Raw genomic sequence first — 14,273 nt, forward strand, 5'->3', positions numbered from 1 at the left:
TATCCTTTCTGGAAAGGACAAGGACTTATGTGCTGCTTCCTTTGCCATTGTGAACTTGCTACAGTGACAAGACCTTCAGTAGCTCCCTAAGTCTCAACAAGACACCAAAGACTAGCTGTGTGGAAATGAGAGTGTCCTGAGCGCCAAGCACATTCTGTCCCTCAAATTAAACCCAGGTTAGTGAGAGGTCAGGAAAGAGGTAAGGAAGACACGGTTAGGAGCACACTAAGTGGTGACATTAAGATAGAGGCCTTCCCATGGTCTCAACAGGCCTTTCACTCTGGCTTGACCTCGTGAAGCTTCAGGCAGTCCCCTCCACCCCTCCAGCCCTGCCTGCTTGCACTAGGCTTTCTTAGCTGCCCTGCCTTCTCAGCCATACTCACAATGCTTCTTTATGCCTCTGTCTTCATAAGCAGCTGTGACAAAACACTAAAGATGGCTTACACAACAGAAATGCATATCTCATAGTCCATAGCCAGGATAAAAATGCTGGTCAATTGGGTTCCTGGTAAGGGCAATCCCACTGGTTTGTACAACAACCTACTTGGTATATGGAGAGAGAGACAGAGAGACACATCCCATCATGGAAGCCCAACAATCAAGACCTCATCTAAATCTAAGTACTGTTAAGAGGACAAACTCCAAATACTGTCATACTGGAAGCTAGGGCATAGAGTATGATTGGGAGTGGAAGGGGAGACACATCATATTTTAGTGAATGACACATTCTAGCATTTTGTATACTTTTTTGGCCTGAATAAACTTAAACAGCACTGGGGTTTGAACTTAACCATTGAACATGCTAGCATTCAGTTGTACAAATAGAAATTAAAACACTGAGAAAACAGCTTGGCATGATGACACATGCCTCTAATCCCAGTACTCAGTAGGCAGAGGCAGAACTACATAACTAAATCCCATCTCACAAAAGAAAGCATAAATTATAAATAACTAATAAATAAAAGCTATAATAATATCTACCCGGTATTAAGGAGTTAATATAGGTAAGGTATTATACTGATTAACTTGCATTCACAATGCAATTCAAGATCAATATTATTCATTTGATAGATCAGGAAAATCATGTTACTCTATTGGTATGTACTCAGGAAGGAGAATAGAATTCCACCCAAGGCTGTCTTCTGATGCTCATGTTCTTAACCTGCTCATTTTCCTACTCAATAAAAAAACTGTCTATAAATTATTTTCCTTCCTTCAAATTCCCTAAGTCCTTACCTATACTATCATTCATTCACTTCTCATTAATCATCCAACACTTATTGTATGTGTGCCTTCCACCCCTCCACAAGTTTGCAAAAGTACAATTCATATCACCTAGGATATTTGTGCTCCCGAATATACATGGACATGGCCCTTAGAATTTTCATTTTCTATATGAAAACATTCTGATTGATATCCAGATCACAATTTAAGTTCACTATTTTTTTGAGGCAAGCCCAACAGACTGGCCATTTTTTATGAGAGAGAATAAGAGTGAGAGCAAGACAAAGAGAGAGAGAATTGGTGTACCAGGTCCTTCAGCCACTGTAATCTACTCCAGATGCATGCACCACTTTATGCACCTGTGCAGCCTTGCACATGCATCATCTTGTGTGTGTGACTTACATGGGATCTGAGGAGTCAAACATGGGTCCTTAAGCTTCACAGGCAAGTGCCTTAACTGCTAAGTCATCTCTCCAGCCTTAAGTTGACTCTTATCCTGCCAAATATCCCAGCAAATCAACACAGCCCTATGCAAAGTATTGTTTATGATTCTGATAAGACTATCATGGGAATAAAAGATGGAAGAGAAAAAACGGTGGAAGAGAAAGCTGAATAGATGTCACTGATTCTCAGTGGGATGCTCAAACTTAATACATAGTCCCTACCATCAGATTGCAAGATATGATCTCCTTGGATGCTGTTTGCTACATAACCCATATGTATGCCTACAAGCAATCTTTATCCATTCCTGAAAGAAAATGAAATCAAATTTTGAAAGAAAAAAACATTCAGATATCTAAGAATTCTCACCCTCTAGTGACAACCAAGAATATTAAAAAGCAACATAAAATCTCTGTTTCTTGTTGCTCTGAGATATCTATCTAAGCACTACTTTATCTTGTTCCATATAATGACCAGTTCTTATATGTGAAAGTGATTGGGGATCTGGAGAGCCTTACAGACCATCATTGAGACTCACTAAGATGCATGTTGGTGTTTTATGTAACAAGGGATGCAGAATCAAGTTCATATTTTAGTTTCTGCTGATTCATGTTTCAGGTCATACCTCATGGGAGGACTGTATCCATGTACATGAGCTTTTTCATCTCAACTACCAGAAAATCACTTCAAAGTGCATTCAAGTATAGCCTCCTAGCAGATAGCCTCTCACAGAGAGCAAGCCAACAAGATAATGATAGCCAGAGAGTGGAGTTGATTCTCACGGTGTCTTGTTGCTATGGTAGTATGCCCATTTATTGTACATGGAATGCCAGTATTTGTACTTCTCTGTGTAGCTGAAGTTTTATCTCAATGATACTTTTATCAGAAGGTATTATCCTTTTATATTTCTCATCTAGAAAGAAAGATTCCTCACAATTTACCAATATTGTGAGCAATGCAGTGGCTGATAATATAACTGACTATCCAAACAGGAAAAACTTGCACTTCCATGATTACTCATCAAAGTTTCTTTTAAATATTTCAGATTCATGCTTAACTGAGTTGATTTCATTTCTAATCCACTTAAGTTTAGATGAAATTTTGAAAACTGATTACATTAGGTTTGAGGAACAAAAATGATCAGAATTTTCAAATTCCTACATTGTATACATGAATGTATATAGTATTATTAGACCTGCTTTGAATAAAGAGGCTAGCTGCTTAGGCCCTCTCACAATGGTTATCAGGATTGACTAGTTCTCAGGGCTTTTTGTTTGTTTTAATCAACCCTCCCCTCTGATTTATTGAAGCCTATCATAATATCATCCAGTAAGTAAATACTGACCTGCGTATAGCTCTTGCTATTGTGGAAAATAGCAAGCAGCTCTCAAAAGCTTCATTGGAACCTTGGGAAGCAACATTGCTCTCCTAACAGCAGTGTATCTACCACAGACAGGTGTAGAAAGATAAGCTATTGTATCTACATGTATTGGTAAATTTTCTTTCTAATAACTACTGAAAACTTTACTTCTGTAAGCAGTTTAATCCTACTGGTTGAAGAAAATAGATGTATTATCTGAGGTAATAGATAAGTCTCATTAAAAAGATGGAATAGACTAATTCCCAGCACATCACCATGCGTGGGAAAACTAAATTGTGAAGCAGAGCAGCAGCACATCAATTATCCTTTCTGCATGGAATTAGGTGAGTCTCACTGTTATTTTATTCCGTATTATGTAATTTTTTACAAACAAACATTATATCAGAGTACCTCAGATTGCTGCCTTATAAAAAGAGACAGGTAACACTTCTAGCTTACAATTCAGACTATATGAGGAAACCAGCCATTTTACTATTTGTGTTCCTATTTAAGAAATTCTTATTCTAATAAAGGAATCATTATATAACCAAAGAGTCAGGGTATCATATTACTCTAAAAAAAGGCTATGTAACTGATATTACAATTTTAATGAAAATATGCTTCTATCAACTAAAGTAATGCTAGTTATTAGTATTCAAAATCAAGTTTCTGGATCCCTTGTGTTAAATAATGATTCATAATGAGTCTACATAAATGTGGTTGATCTAGTTGCCATATTGAGTTACCAGATGTGAGGTTGCTGGGAGAAAATTTGCTTCCTTCAGTAGTCTAAATATCTCCCTCTTATTCTTGTTTGCATATTTTTTGGGAGGGGTTTACAAAGTAGAATCTCACTCTACCCCAGGCTGACCTTGAAATCACTATGAAGCCTCAAGGTGGCCTCAAATTTACACCAATCCTCCTACCTCTTCCTCCCGAGTGCTGGGATTAAAGGTGTGTACCACCATGCCCAGCTGCATAATTTTGGTAGTAAAATTTTTATATTAGATAGTAACATCCCAGCTAGGTGTGGTGGTGCACACCTTTAATCCCAGCACATAGGAGGCAAAGATAGAAGGATCATATCAGAGGTCACCATGAGACTACATAATGAATTCCTGGACAGCCTAGACAAGAGTGAGATCCTACCTTGAAAAACCAACAAAAAAAAAAAAAAAAAGAAAGAAAGAAAAAGAAAAAGAAAGAAAGAGAGAGAGAGAGAGAGAAAGTAACATCCCAAATGTAGAAATTTCACATCATCCAAAGTAAATGAATGGAAGTTTCTATAGCAAACATAAAGGAAAATGTTCAGGGCTTGCTCATATTCATTTGTGGTCTGTGTAAGAAAAGCAACATAGGGCTGGAGAGATAAATCAGCAGATACGGTTCTTGCTGCAAAGCCTAAGGACCCGGTTCAATTACCCAGAACCCACAGAAAGCCAGATGCACATGGTGGCTCATGCATCTAGAGTTCATTTGTGGAAGATAGAGGCCCTGGCATGCATTTTCCCACCCTTCAAATAAATACATAAATAAGTTTTTTTAAAAAATCAAGACAATTACCAAAGAAATGCTTTAAAGAGCATAAGACAGCATTCAAAAAGAAAAGGACATTACACTTGTAGGTATCCCGATTTTAAAAGATATCTTAAATATTAAGAGGAAGATCATAATTTCTAATGGCTCTGTATCTAAAATCAGTTTCGCCTAGACATGATTTTGAGGGAGAAGAAAGAAAGTCAGAGGGACAGTTCTGAGACAGTGGCTCTTTTGTGATAGATGGAACTCTAAACCCATGACACTGCTTCTGAGTTATGCCTCAAAGTCATTGGTATTATTCTGCCTGGGCTGCCTTCATAGCAGCTTCACGTTGCTGGGATGAACCTTCAGACCAGGCACATTTATGGATGAAGGAATTTATTGAAGCTTCCAGATCCAGGGGAAGTTCCATAATGGCAGCAGAAGCTGACCCATTTTCACAGGTCTACACTCCACAAACCCCAGGCAGAGCTCAAGCACTCTGCATATCTTGGGCTTGAATTTCAGATGTGCCTTCACACCTTAGGGCTGGACCCTGTTATCCATCCACAGTGATACCAAGTACAATCTTGAATAAAACCCCTGAATCTATTGGTGACATACATTCAAACGACCATAGCTGCCATAGTAGAAAAACCATATGCTGAGTGACTTATATAACAGAAATCTGTTTCTGGCAGTTCAGGAAGCCAGGAGGCCAACATCTAGGCACTGGCATGACAGGTTTCATTCTGAGTCATCATCTCTTGGCTTTAAGGGAAGTACCTCCCTGCTGTGAGCTCAAGTGATCTCTGTGTGGAGAGTGTACAAGATCTCCAGTGTTACTTCCAATAATGGCAATAATCCCCTAGGTTGAAGGTCACACCCCCATGACTTCATTAAACCTTAACTAGTTCCCAAAGGCTCTATCTTGCCATACCATCACAATAGGACTTAGGGATTCAATGCATGAATCATTGCCATTAATCATGAAAAGGAGTTTTAGGACAAAAGTTCACCTCTTGAACTCCCAAGCCAGTTGACTTAGTTACCCAGCCCAGTTCTTTAAATTTAACAGATGACTAACAATGAAGAGCAGAGATAAAGTGGTGCAGCTATCCCAAATTTATCTTTGGGGTACTGATAAAAGCTTTAGGTTTAGTATAGAAGGAGTTGTAGTGGTCCTGATCATGATGTGATCTGGCTGACCAGTGTCTTGGTTCTGGTTCTACAAGGTAGTCCAAAATCCTGTTCTGTTTGTCATCACCTGAGAAGAGCAATGTGGTTCCCATGAGATGCTCACTCCTGCTGCAGGCACAGCCACACCTCTGTAGACAATTGCTCTGTTTGGACATGGTTGCTCCACAGAGGTGTACCTGCGCTTGGGGATAGTCCCAGCTTCCTGTCACAATGATGTTTATTGATAATTCCTATTGTTCCTGGAATCCAAGGGGACTGCAGATGTAAGTGACTCAAGAGAAAAGGTCGAGGAGACACACAGAACCAGAGAGGATCCAGATGGAGTTAGCCAGTGGCCCATACTTCTTAGAACCCCATGACTTTGAGTGCCATTTTTTACATACATGATGAATCAAATTAACAAATATTAACCAAAGAAGGCAATTTACTTATGCTTGCAATATGGAATATAGAACAAAATATAAGGTCTCTGTCTTCCAGGACTTTATACAGTGTGGTTAAATATACAAGAAGGGCTAGAGAGATGGCTTATTGGTTAAGGCACTTGCCTTAAAAGCCTAATAAGGACCCAGGTTTAATTTCCTATTACCCACATAAGCCAGTTACACAAGATGGCACATGCATCTGAAGTTCGTTTGCAATGGCTAAAGGCCCTGCAACGCCAGCCTCTCTCTTTTGCTCTGCCTCGTTTTCTATCAGATAAATAAAAATATTTTTTTAAATGAAAGGAATGTGCATGTAGAAAGCATATATCAAACAGAAATATCTCAAAGTAGTGGTGCTGTCAAAAGGCACCGTGTAGTTCAATACTAAATGGACAGTGTTCAGGGGCACTTTTTGTTTTGATAAATGACTGGTAGATGGTGGAGGGAAGGATGGAGAGAGAAAGGCACTTTTGTCGTTCACTAATTAACTCATTATTTATTAAGGTACAATATATGTCAGAAGTGAAAGACAGAAAATGTAGTGTGTATGTATCACCTGTCTTGAGGTTAACATCTGGATGAGGAAAGAAAATACCAATGAGCTCAAGAGAAATTCTGAAGCCCTTAAAAACCTTGTGAGGTTTGCTTCTCCAGCATTGGCCTGGTCTTTCCTGTGCCCATGCTGGTCCCACACACATGTTCTGTCAGTGTGCACAAGCAGGTACCTCTGTCCAGATCCTTTTCTTCCCAATCCAGAGGCCTTTGCCTATCCTCTTTATTCCTAATTTCTCATCACAGACAGCACTCACTCCAGAAGGCTGTTCCCAAAATGTCCATCCTTCCCAAGCCAGCTTTGGTGCCCTGTGTCACAGCGCCCTCATTGTGCTGTGCCTCTGAGAACCTGTAATGACACTGCAGTGAAATTACATGGTAGCAGAATTACAGGTCAATGTTCAAAAGATGATTTTTGTTTGGCTTGGTTTTATTTCTCCCATTTATAGAAACATTATTACACATTGAGAATATTGGTGAAAAGCTGTTAGGAGTAAAATTCACTTGTTCAACTGTCTGAAATACAGAGACACCGATTGTTTTTGCTATGGCTATAGTCACCTTGTAAAGAAGCTTCTGTTACTGTCACAACTCACCAATAAAAAATCAAAATTCTTGGGCTGGAGAGATGGTTTAGCAGTTAAGCGCTTCCCTGTAAAGCCTAAGGACCCTGGTTCGAGGCTCGATTCCCCAGGACCCATGTTAGCCAGATGCACAAGGGGGCGCACGCATCTGGAGTTCGTTTGCAGTGGCTGGAGGCCCTGTTGCTCCCATTCTCTCTCTCTCTCTGTCTCTCTCTAACTTTCTCTCTCTTTGCCTCTTTCTCTCTGTGTCTGTCTCTCTCAAATATATAAATAAAAATAAACAAAAAACATCAAAATTCTTATGTTAAAGTTGCAACAAGGCTAAATACAATACAATTTATCCATAAATTTAAGGTATAAATTTTGAAAATCCTTTGGACTTTCCATGTGTGAAGAGGCAGAAAAAAATATTTTCCTTGCGTTGTATGTTACTGATGTTCTGACTTGACTGAGTATAAGTACACTGAGTTCATCTAGCAATTTTAACACAAATATTCTTGAGGTTTTTTTCTTAAGCATGTATCAGTAGATGCCCTAGAACTAGATGTCATTTGCATCATAAAAAAATTTCCAGTTATCAAATTGACTTCTCCAGCAGTGCTCGGAATAATGAAGTCCTTCTGTATATTATCATTCATTTTCTCAAAAATTCAATATTTGTACACACGTTCAAGACAATATTTATTTCTTCAGAAAGTATCTTTCCCATCATCTCTTTCTTAACACTATACCAAAGACACATTTCAAAATTCTTATTTTGCAGACAGTACACACTTCAAGAGGCCACTTATTTGAAGGTTTTAATGCAAGGCTCAAAGATAGGAAAATGTTCACAAATATATACAACATACTACATAAAATAAGGTTGACTTCATGACACTGTTTCATATGCATGCATTTGAAAAGCGGACATGAGATTTTATGTTGCCAGCAGAGTGACTAAAGTAGAGATGATCACTGCCAGTCTCTCCCTGCAGACTGAAAAGAATTTTCCCCTTTACCCTACAACCCAAATATCACACTGAGCTTAAGGATGTAGCTGACATTTTAAAAGATCACCAAAAGTGTTCTCTTTCCAATTGCAATTATGCCCTCTATCTCAGTGGGAGCCATTGTCTGGGTCTTCTTAACTCTCTAGCATCTCTCTTCCTTGCTTTCATTATCCTGATTATCTATTCACTTGCCACCCAGAACTCATTTTATGAAAGATCATATCTGCCATTTCTGTAATGAGTGCTTGACTTTTAGTGCCAGCATAAACACATAAAAGATATAATAATTAAAGTTCACTAGTCACCAAAGTCTTGAGATACATCCGTCACATTGCTAATTTGATTTTTCAAGCAATTGCTTCTTGGAGGAAACCTGATTTTGTACCCCCTTAAGGCAGTGCAAGTATCTTAGTAGAGACTTAGGACTTAGGGAGATGGATCTAAATGGGCACCATGAATTTCAAGCATTAAGACTCATCATCAACCAAATAATGTATCTATTAAGTATGATGGCTCTCAGAACCATCAAAAATCTCATCAGTGTTTGAATGTTTAAAGAAAATATATCGCTAAATGCTAAAGGTTAAATAATGAAGTATTTAAGACAGTTCAGTGATATTTAATAAGTAGCATGTATTTCTAGGGAGGACTGTTTACATTCTAAGAAGAAAGTCCACTGAGCTAAGCATGGGAGCTTGTAAAACATAGGTTAGCATGTCACAATATGTTGACTTAGGTGGAATCAGGACAGGATTTTAGACCAAAGCTTCCTTGTTTGGACACACTTTCTTGTTTTGATAACATTTGCAAAATCCCCTAAGCGCCTCATGATAATGAATTCATCTGACGTGTATGCTAATCACAAAGCGATTAATGAACTCATGTGATATTCATGTGGCTCTCTGGGGACATCAGGTTGTGTTAACTGGAGTGTAATGTTTGTAAATGGATATGATGGAATGTGTGTTAGCCAAGGGACTTCAGCAGTGGGGTAAGTCTCTGTTAATGAAGAAGCAAGAAACAAAGAGGCAGCTTCATTTATACAAGTTTTCTTTCAGCATAATGAAGCTCCTGATGGCACATGGAAACAAAGAGCAGGAGCTAGACAGCATAATGGCTTACTTACGCATCCTGGGTGGTATTCTCTACCTCTAATCCTCGGTCTCCTTAGCTATAGGAAAAGATCTAGTGACATCAATTTTGTCAATGCCTCTTACAAGAATAAAAGAGGAGGGGTAGAGTAAGTCATCAATCAAAATAGCTAAATAATGCAATTCCTTCCTCACAAGGTCATTTTAAGAAGCATATCAAACAGAGCATGGTGGTATACGTCTATATTTCCAGCACTCAAGAGACTAAAGCAGGAGACTGATAGAAGTTCAAAGCCAGCAAGCCAGCCTGGGTTAAATAGTGAGAGTCTATTTCAAAAAAAAAAAAAGAAAGAAAGGAAGAAAGAAAGAAAGAAAGAAAGAAAGAAAGAAAGAAAGAAAGAAAGAAAGAAAGAAAGAAAAGAAAAGAAAGAAGAAAGAAAAGAAAAGAAGGGAGGGAGGAAAGAAGGAAGGTTCTGTGGATTGAACTCAGGTCCTTGTGTTTACAAGGCAAGCACTTTATTGACTGAGATGTCTTCCCAGTCCTGTTCAATGTTTCTAATAAATGCTTTATTAACTTTGAAATTGTTTATTTTTATTGCTGTTGCTTTGGTAAACATATATTCTGGATAAACCTTACATATACAGGAAAATGCATCCCTTGGGAAAACACTACTTACTCTGGAATCACATGAATGCTAGTTTCTGAATAAGAAAACCAGATCTGCTGGGCGTGGTGGCACACACCTTTAATCCCAGCACTTGGGAGGCAGAGATAGGAGGATCCCCATGAGTTTGAGGCCACCCTGAGACTACATATTTAATTCCAGGTCAGACTGGGCCAGAGTGAGACCTTACCTTGGAAAAAAAAAAAAAACAGATCTGACCAATTAAAGACTTTTTCAAATTATCATTTTCCAATTTTAAAGTGAAATGTCAAATTTGAAACAACACTGGTAACATTTTCTTCTACACAGGGCTTTGCTTGTGACAGTACCTGAGATCATAAGTGAGCCCAGGGCTGCAGAACAGCCCCACTGAGGATAGCTGGGCCTGATGCTGAGCCAATCGAATGACACTATTCACCCTCATGTCCTTCCCTGTGCTTACACACTGTCCTCAGTAGGCCCAGTATTTCTTAACCAACCCAAAACTTCTAATTCATAGTACTTCTAATCAAACATGATTTTAATAAAGCATTTTTATAGCTTATTGTGCTGATATTTTTCTTAAAAGCATCAACATGCAATTAACTATTTCTTAAAAATCATAAAGAGGTTAAAACAAATTAACTTGATAATGTAATATTCTACACTACCAAAATAGATGCCATTCAGTACACCAAAAATATATTTTCAAATATTCCCAAATTTTTTCCTCATTGGTTAAAAACATTACTAATTAAACATTACTAAGTATCCTAAATGTCTTTTTAATTTAGTTACAGAAAACACATAACTATGTACAAATAAAATATTTTTACATACTCAAATGGAATATTTCATTCTTGCCCATCCTTATTTCTAAGTTTCCAACTTAAAGAAATATCTGGAAGGTCTCATGACCTTCATGTAGCTGGAATTTCTTTTCATTGAAGGGACTAAAATGCATGAAGACCTGGGGAACAATAAGATGCTTGGGAAGAAAAGGAAAGCCAAATCTGTTCAGACCAGTGGTTTATATCCTGGCAGAAGAAGATGAGCCAAGCAAGGGACATCAAGTTGGAAAACACACCCAGGGCAGAGGAGGAGAGGATCCACTCTCCATGCTGTTAGGGCTTCTGATGGGTGGTCGTGAGGATCACAGGCTCTGTGTCAGCAAAGATGACCTCAAATCATGAATCCCAAACCACAAGGTCAGGAAAACCAAAGGTTCAGCCTTCATTCCCTGGTCTCCCTCTGGTCTTCCAGAGCACGTTGATCTGCCTTGACAGAATGACAAGGTACAACAGGATAGTCCTGGACTGGATGAAGACAGTGGCCAATGCACAGAACGAATCCTGTCTTCATCCCTGCAGAGCTCCTTCCTGCATAGCAACCTTCCACAGACATGCTGAGACTGGACCCCAGCCCATTTCACCTCATGAAAGCCACTGCACAAATTCAAGATCAGTTAAGCAACCAGCCGATCTCTTTTTCCTCTAACCAGCACAATATAGGAGGAATATAATGCTGACCTCCATAAGCCTTGATCCCACTTGAAAAGGAGCTGGAGAAAGGGAAGGAAGAGGATTGAGTTCCCTTAGGTAAAGGGGTGTAAATCTAGACTCATGTTATATTATTAGATAAGATTAAATTTTAAATCACACTGAGCTAAATTTAGAGATTTATTTCCCCTCTGCTCAGTGGGCACTGTTCTCCAGAGGAAGGTCAGTTAAGCTACCCAGAAAAGTATGTTTCCTTTGCCTATCTAAAACATGGCATGAATGAATTTGCAATCACATTCTGATTACATTGTTTGCTTTAGAGGAAACATTGGCATTGACGGCACTTATACCCAGGTTCTAACAAACTCTCTGAAACTAAAAAAGATAGCTGTTCCCATAATAGATGTATGTGAGAAGCCATGGATCTAGAGTACTGGAAAGAAATATGTTTGAAGACAGACCTGAGCTCCAGTTCCAGGTCAACTATTCACTGTCATTGCCTGTCACTAAAAATTCCTTTAATCTCTACAGCACCGAGATTGTATGTTAAATCAAAAAAAAAAAAAAAAAAAAGCAGAAAATTTTCTGTGGAAGGAAGAGAGGAAGGGATGGAAAATAAGACACAAGGTCTGTACTCTTTTTCATTCTAATACTTCTTGCTCCTAGGAAACAAGATGTCAGATTGTAAAAATATAGGAACTACCATAAAAAGAAGTTTTGCATTTTTGTGTAATTTTTTTATGAGAGAGAGAAATGGCATGCCAGGGCCTCCAGCTACTGCAATCAAACTCCAGAAGCATGTGTGCCCCCTTTTACACAAGTGCAACCTTGAGCGCTGGTGTCACCTTGTGCATCTGGCTTACATGGGACCTGGAGAGTGGAACATGGATCTTCTCATGCAAGCAACCACTAAGCAATCTCTCCAGCCCAGCATTTGTTTTTTAAAACATTTCTGATTATCCCTAAATTCCTTAGTACCAGAAAGGACTAAGTATGCAAGTGTCATTTCTCCAAGATAACACTGGGACTTTTTCTTTTTTTTTTTCTTTTCTTTTTTTTTTTTTTTTTTTTTTACAGTTGGCTCAGCAGGAATTTAGTGAAGGGCATTGATTCCAATCAGATTTGAAAGGATTCTACAGAGTGCTGTATTATTCTCAGACAAAAATCTAAGTCACCTACTTGGGATTGAAAATTGACATCCTCTATCCTCATTTGAGCAGCCTGTCTCTTTACAAATAAATTAATTTGAAAATCAGTTTGTAGAGTAGCAATTGAGGGTGTGATCAATGGTTAATGCAAGTCTCATACACAAATGAGGCTGTTATCTTCAAAGCAAATAAAAACCTTTGCCAAGGGACTGTCTAAACCTGTTGAATGCTTTTATTTGAACATAAAAGAAGGATCTTTTGCATTTCCTACTGCTTTCCCCTGAAATTTGCTCATTTATATCAATAAAGAATTCAGTGTACCCTAGATGAAAACAGTTACCATTTTTTGGTTTGTTTATTTGTTTGTTTTTTCCAGTCTACAGCTAGTTTCTACAGACTTCTAAATTTTTTCCTGTTCAGTAAGATCTCAAATATTTCAACACTTTTGCAAAAAAGGAGATGCATTGTTCCTGTCAGTGACTCAGGGGTTTGCTGATTCATGTGGGCACATAGCTCTCCACTAAGAAGAATGTACCAGAACAGGTCCAAAGAAAGAGCAAGCTGACAATCATAATGCTAGCTCTCAAGTCCTGTCGCCTTCTACATGCCAAGCAGCCAGCAAGATGCTTTTTGCGTGTGAGCTCATTAATTCTCACCATAATAGCCCTCAAAAGAGAGTGCAGTTGTCATAACCCTGGGTAAAAATGGCAGGAATTTTTCTGACTACACTTCAAGGAAAGGTTTTAGCCATTCAATTGTTCATCACAGTCTAATAGCTAATTTTGCGTCTGATAGTTTAAGTACTTATAGCACCAAGGAGTGAATGCCTTTTGCATTTCAAGCTCACAGGTAAACTCTTACAACAGTCATGCTCTGCTGTCTATGAGCCAAGCCTGCCATCTTCTGGGGACTGTGCACATAACAAGCCATGCTGCCATTCCAGGAAGCCAAAAAAAAATGTTCTTCACCTAGATTCTTGTATTGATGTGTGTGTGTGTGTACTTACACACATATCATCATCATCATCATCATCACTTATAACTAAATGGTGAAACGCTCCTTTCCATGTAATTTAAAAGGAAAAGATTTATAAAGATTTGAAGAGAACATGGATCTTCATTTAGTCTAAGAACTATCCCATCAATCTCTGAGGAAGCACATTATATTTTACTAAACTTACTTCACTGAATCCTTGAATAGACTTTTTCCTAAATAATAAAAGGAGTGCATGACAAGACTTTTAGGATGTAATTTCCAGAAGCATTACATCTTACAGCAAAATGTTATGACAGACTGACAGGCTTCCAGAACACCTTCATTCTCTTCCCATGCCAGGATGCATTCCTGAGACATGCCGTGAGCAGTCAGAGTGTCACAGAGGGATCTTATATCCAGATTCTCTGGATATCTCTGCAGACTGGGTCTCCATAGAAAGTCTCAGCCACCTGAGACTGCAGAGACCTTGAAGTCCCCTGTACAGAGATTTTTGTGACATTGTCATACTTCAAGCTCCTAAAAAGACATTCTCCTCATTCCCTACTGTGAACTTTGGTTACCCAGCTAGCCAAACTTCAAACTCCACAATTAAAGTCTTC

At 38.6% G+C, this 14,273-nt stretch overlaps 1 protein-coding gene across 2 annotated transcripts in view; it reads left to right on the top strand.

Annotated features, from left to right (window-relative positions):
- Window positions 1–14,273, top strand: part of Grid2 (glutamate ionotropic receptor delta type subunit 2) — a 1,510,676-nt gene that overhangs the window by 1,445,845 nt on the left and 50,558 nt on the right. The gene's annotated exons all lie outside the window — the stretch shown is intronic.

The sequence above is a fragment of the Jaculus jaculus genome, chromosome 2, assembly GCF_020740685.1.
Source record: "Jaculus jaculus isolate mJacJac1 chromosome 2, mJacJac1.mat.Y.cur, whole genome shotgun sequence".
Taxonomy (NCBI): domain Eukaryota; kingdom Metazoa; phylum Chordata; class Mammalia; order Rodentia; family Dipodidae; genus Jaculus; species Jaculus jaculus.